We start from the raw sequence: 6,508 nt of genomic DNA on the forward strand, positions 1-6,508 counted from the left end.
ACTAAGGGCCTGGAGAGATGGCTCAGAGGTTAAGAGCACTGGCTGCTCTTCCAGAGGTCCTGAGTTCAATTCCCAGCAACCACATGGTGGCTCACAACCATCTGTTATGAGATCTGGTGCGGTCTTCTGGTGTGCAGATATACATGGAAGCAGAATATTGTATACATAATAAATAAAATCTTAAAAAAAAAAACACAGACTAAAACCTACTTGCGGGGGGGGGGGGGGGAGGGGGGATGGTTTGGTTTAGCTTACAGGTTATAGTCCCTCATCAGGGGAAGCTAGGGCTGGAGCTCAAGAAAGGAGCTTGAAGCGGAGACTGTGGAAGAGTGCTGCTCACTGGCTTGCTCCCTACTGGCTTGCTCTCCCTGCTTTCTTTTATAAGTCAGGCAGGCCTGCCCAGAGATGACATTAACTACAATGGACTGGGCCCTCCCACATCAATCAAAATGCCCCAGACATGCCACAGGGCAGTCTCAGTTGAGGTCCTTCTTCCCACCTGACTCCAGCTTATGTCAAACTGGCCCAAAACTACTCAGCCCACAGACTCTCAGGGAACAGTGGCAGAGAAACAACGAACACATACATGCCACTTTGTGCCACATATATGCCACCTTGTACAAGTCAGGCTCTGCTACAGCACTTGACACAGTCATTTACACAAATAATGGCCCATGGAGTAGGCACTTTATAGACGGGGAAAAAAGAAACACAGGTACTTGCTGAGATCACATGGCAAAAAAAGTGGCATAGCCAAGATTTAAACCCAAGCAAGGTCTACCCTCTCAGACACCACACCTTGACATGAAAGAATGAACAATGAAACCAGGAACAAAGACACAAATGAATGAACTGATAGGGAAAGATCTCATGCATGAGTGAAGGCCTGGCATCCTGATAGCACGACCAGTGCGCTGTCTTTGTAGACATTGAAAGCTGCTCTGATGAATATACCCCAACTAACTTTATCTCCCATGCCTCTTTCCAGGTTTTGGATGGTCCTGAGTTGCCCTTCACTTGGTTCCTTTATCAGCACCAACCAAATCTCCCCCTCCCCCAACCCCTCCATAGACCCAAAGAGTACTGAGCACCAGGACTGGGGGATGACCGAGTTTCAGAGATGGAAGCAATGTAGAGTCTGTCCAGTCCAACCCTCTGGTACATGCATAGCAAACCTGGGACCCAGAGAGCCCAAGCAACTTGCCCAAGGCTACACAGTAAGCTACTGCCAGGGTCAGGGGTGGGCTCAGCCTCCCGGCTCCCACTCAAACATTTCCTTTCCCTTTCTAAACTCAGCTGGATCCTTATCCAGGTCTGTGAAACAAAACACACAGGACAGACCCTCTGTGTGGTGTCACCGGCAGTTCTTACTCTCACTTTAGAGCAGGTGCTAACTAAGAACTATTGAGATGGTCTCAAGCCCCCTCCCACATTCCCAAGGCCCTCCCTTATAGAGCCTCTCCCACGACAGGAGAGTCTCTGGCAGGCTGGGGTCACCAGTGAACCCATTATACCTGCTGATGGCTGCAAGGGGTGTGGAGGCACACATCCCTGTTCCTTGAAACCCTGAGCAGACTCCCTCTGGCTCTGCACTGGCTGGTTCATGAGTTGGCTTCCAGAAGCTGCTATGAGCAGCGGCAGGTTGCACAGTGCACACTGTCAAGATCCACACAGCCTGGGTGGTCTGGCAGGGTTGGTGGGCAAGAGTAGCCAGTCAGCAGGTGTCAATGGACTCACATTGGTGACTCACGGGTGGGGCCACTGGAAAGAAGAGGGAGGGTGGGCACAGGCTGGAAGGTCCAGCAGGGCTAGGCATCGCCTCCCACTGAGCAGCCTGTAGCCCCATCCACGACCTCCACAGGAGCCCAGCAGAACACAACAGGGAGGTTCTAACCTCTGCATTCCCACAGAGGACACTGCCAACTGTGGTTAGGCTCTCTCAGCACTTCAAAGGCAAATGACATGGAAGCAGCAGCCGCAGGGATGGCAGGGGGGGGGGTGTGAAAGGGAAAGGGTGGTAGCTAGAGGCTGGTGGTGGCTGAAGCTTGGGGTGGGGGTCTCAGGACCCCAGGAAGACAGTTATGGGCACTAGAGTCTGGCTGGGGCCAGGTGTCCCCTGCAGCAGCCAGAAGCCAGGTCCCACTGACGTTCAGATAGGGGCTGTGCCAGTGCACCCTGGTACTAGGGTGCTGTGCAGGTCCTAGTGACACTGGAGAGGCAGGCTCCGTGCAGGACAGAGCATGTTCCAGGAGAGGCGGGGAGGGGTGGACATGCAACAGACTAAGCCTAGTATCTGGCCACGGCTCGCCCCACTTATCCTGTCCCAGGACTGAACAAGGCACAAGGCACGCCAGAGGGGGCCACTGAAGTCCTTATAAAGTGAAAACAGCGGGGTGAGTCAGCCCCAGCTCAGCGGCTCAGCTCATTCACGGCAAAGGCATCTCTTTCAGCTCTCTTCAGCAAAGCCTTTCTCCGCTGTGGAGGTGAAGTCATCTTTTGGTAAACATTGCCTTGCGGTCAATTTCCTCCTTTCCTCCGAACTTTCTGCTCTGTTTAATCTGTCAAGCTTGGAGGGGAGCCGGCAACCCCGGGGAAGTGCAAAGGTCCGTGGTTGAGTCACAAGCCCAGCCAAGTTCAACTCCTGCCTGACTCTGTTCTGCTCTGGCTGCTGGCGCTTGTCCCATGCAGGTCACATCTCTGGGCCTATTTTTCTGTGAAGTCACCACTGTGGAAAGGAGCCTGAAGAATTCACAGCCTTATCCCTCTAGCCCCAAATACTTATGGAGAGCCCTTTGTGTATCAGGCACCATGCTGGAACAATAGGAATCCAGCAGTTTCCAATGAGAAAACACTCACGTACAGTGTGCACACATTCATGTACACACACACACAACACGAGAGAGAGAGAGAGAGAGAGAGAGAGAGAGAGAGAGAGAGAGAGAGAATATTATACTCCTTGCCCTTTAAAAAGACCTATTCTGGGCTGGCAAGAGGCGTAGCAGGTAAAGGAACACTTGCCACCAAACCTGACAACCGAGTTAGATTCCTGGAGCACATATTGTGGAAGAAAGAGCCAACTCCTGCAAGTTGTTCTCTGATCTTCACGCTAAAGAGAAAGACGGACAAACAGACACCCAATATAAATAAAGGTTTAAAAAGATTCTTTTTTAAAATTTTATGTGCATTGGTGTTTTGCCTGCACAGATGTCTGTGTGAGTGTGTCAGATCCCATGGAACTAAAGTTACAGACAGTTGTGAGTTGCCAAGTGGGTGCTGGGAATTGAACCCTGGTCCTCTGGAAGAGCAGGCAGTGCTCTTAACTGCTGAGGCATCTCCCCAGCCCCGTTAAAAAAGTTTCCATGTGCACATTCTGGTGGGGAGGGTATGCGGGAGTCGAATGTGCCCACAAACAGAGTAAAGCCCTCTGGGATTGGTGCTGAGTTGAGGTCTGAACTCAGCAGTGGAGGCTGGAGCTGGGTCTCGGTTGGCTCCACGCTTGCCTAGTGTGTGTGAGACCTTGAGTTTGGTTCACAGCCCTGGAAAAACCAAGTCTTGTAATGAGGATTCCGGCTATTGGGAAGCAGGCAGAGCAGGCAGGATGTCCAAAAAGAGAGAGAGAGAGAGAGGTGATAGAGTAAGAGGTGGGGAGGTGGCCGGGCAGCTCTCAGGCAGAAGCTGAGAGCTAAGCACCCCAGGCTCTCCCAGGTCAGTAAGAAAATCCTTTTGCTCACCATGCTTGGTCACAACAGGGGTATGGGTGGCAGGAAAGGCAGGAGGACATGGAGCCAGTAGCCAACCAGTGTGAACCAGTGGCTTTTGGGGACAAACATCATGAAATGGTACTATTTTAACTGATTTGGAGCTGTGGCATTAATCATATCTACAGTTATGGTGTGGACAAAAGGCAACGAGTCCCCAAATACATCAGAAGTCACTCTATCCAACAGCTCTGCTTGCTGAGATCTGATGAACTCTAGCACAGTTTTGTTCAGGTGATTCATGGGGCAGCAGATTACCAGAGAAGGCCAACCTGGGGCCAAATAACTCAGAATTCACTTTCCCAAGGCAAGGCACTATGGGGCTGCCGGGTGGTACCTCAGGGAGGTCAGCGGGACACTGAGGAAGCTGATGGAGAAGCAAGCACCCATAGTTGTGATGGCCTACATCCTGTCACTTCCAGGGAAGAAGAAAATGCAGGTCCCCAACCAGGCTCCAGTCCTCTAGAATAGGGCTCCCGGGCAGGCCTCAGACAGCAGTGACCTCTTACTTAATTAAGCCTGCATTGAGCATCAAGAATGCTGGGGCTGGGTGCTCCTTGGAAATATGTGTATCAGCGCTGACCATTTCTGGGGATACCCAAAGGAAGAAGAGGAGGAGAGTGAGGGAGCAAGTGAGTGGGGAGGAGGGGGAGGGGGAGTGGGAGTGGGGAGAGAGATGAGTGGGGAGAGTTTTGAGTGAGGAGGAGGATGAGTAGGGAGGAGGGTGGGTGGGGAGGAGGGCAAGTGGTACTTGCTACCTCTCCTGTGAAAGCTTCCATTGCTATGCTGGCTTTCACAACTATCAAGTTGTGATAAGGAGCCTTTTGTACAGGTTTATTTTCTTTAAGACATAATATGTTTAGAGGAAAGATAATACTAATGTCAGTAACTCAGTGTCCCTCCACAAAAGGCTGAGTTAGGAGGACGAAGGTAGAAATGCTTCCCTGTCACCCCACACCTCCTTCTGAGCACAGAAGGAAAGAGACAGGGTGGGGAGGGGAAGGGAAAGAGAGGCAGGTATCCCCAAGCATCCCTGGCTCCTGTCTTGTGCCCAGCGGTGCTCAGCCCAGGTTACCAGAGGCACCCGAGAGCTCAGATGCTAACAAAACAAGCCAGGCATGGCCTCCATATATGAGGGTGCCAATCACAGTGCAGGAAAAGTTCTAGGCTGAAATCACACTCCACAGACAACCTCAGGACTGACCAGGGGCAGGCAGCAGGGCTCGGGAAACGTTGGGCCTGCCTTGAATCTGGGCTGCAGATCCCTATCTGGGTAAGCTCCCTCTCTGCTCGCCGCCTTGGTGTTCTGGGCTGTGAAGTGGGGCCATCTGAGTGCTAAGTGAGACAGGATCTGTGAAGACCTCCACCCCAGTGCTGCCCCAGGAATGAGGAGGTTCACTGGAGAACCCAGCCTGAGAGGGCCTCTCAGCTATTATTGGCAGCCTTAGAAGCCAGGTGAGTTCCTTTCTGGCTCCCCGGCCATCTTGGCGGCTGCGCTTGGTTGGGGCTGTGCCGCACCTGAGGCAGGAAGATGGTGGCCGCCAAGAAGACGAAAAAGTCCCTGGAGTCCATCAACTCCAGGCTCCAGCTGGTGATGAAGACAGAGATGTATGTGTGGGGCTACAAAGAGATGCTCAAGATGATCAGGTAGGGCAAAGCCAAGCTGGTCATCCTCGCCAACAACTGCCCGGCCCTGAGGAAATCTGAAATAGAGTGCTATGCCATGTTGGCTAAGACCGAGGTCCATCACTACAGTGCAATAACATTGAATTGGGCACAGCATGTGGGAAACACTACTGAGTATGCACACTGGCTATCATTGACCCTGGTGACTCTGATATTATTAGAAGCATGCCAGAACCGACTGGTGAGAAGTAGTAAACCAGAAACAGAAACGCCTTCCTTTAATAAAACCACCAGAGTTATAGAAGAAGAAGAAGAAGAAGAAGAAGAAGAAGAAGGAGAAGGAGAAGGAGAAGGAGAAGGAGAAGAAGAAGAAGAAGAAGAAGAAGAAGAAGAAGAAGAAGAAGAAGAAGAAGAAGAAGAAGAAGAAGAAGCCAGGTGAAAGCAGGTCTGTGGGGACAGTGGAGACCCACGGTGGGAACTCTGGATGCAGGTGAGCCTGGGTTGTCTAAGTGCTGGGTGGTGCAGGGAGCCCGTCCCTCCCTTAGAAGAAGACTCCCTTTAAACAAGGACCAATCACACACTGAGCTGCTTCATGCTCCATTACCCCTGCTTCAGTTGACTAGAACGATTCCGCCAAGCCTTGGTGGAGCTAAATAAAGGTCACACTTCATACTAACGTCAGTAACTCAGTGTCCCTCCACAAAAGACTGAGTTAGGAGGACGAAGGTAGAAATGCTTCCCTGTCATCCCACACCTCCTTCTGAGCACAGAAGGAAAGAGACAGGGTGGGGAGGAACTCACCTGGCTTCTAAGGCTGCCAATAATAGCTGAGAGGCCCTCTCAGGCTGGGTTCTCCAGTGAACCTCCTCATGAAATGACAGGCTCACACTTCACTAGAAATCCATGGAGATCAGTAGAACCATTAGAGCCCTATTACAGGAAGCCAGAACCAGGTTGTCTCTGACCCAAGACATTCCCTTAAGAATGCCTTCAGATGAAAGAGGCAGAGGCAGAGGCAGACAGCCCCAGGGAGAATCTGGGCATCCACACTTATTGCAACATAGCAGGATTCAGTGAGAACCAAAGATGGAGCTGGGCATAGGGGCACGTGCCTATGATCCCAG

The 6,508-nt window shown here is 51.7% G+C and overlaps 1 pseudogene; it reads left to right on the forward strand.

The window, feature by feature from the left end:
* Window positions 1–5,224: 5,224 nt before the first annotated feature.
* On the forward strand, window positions 5,225–5,642 carry LOC100763530 (annotated as a pseudogene).
* The last annotated feature ends 866 nt before the right edge of the window (window positions 5,643–6,508 follow it).

Source organism: Cricetulus griseus, chromosome 2 (genome assembly GCF_003668045.3).
Source record: "Cricetulus griseus strain 17A/GY chromosome 2, alternate assembly CriGri-PICRH-1.0, whole genome shotgun sequence".
NCBI lineage: Eukaryota > Metazoa > Chordata > Mammalia > Rodentia > Cricetidae > Cricetulus > Cricetulus griseus.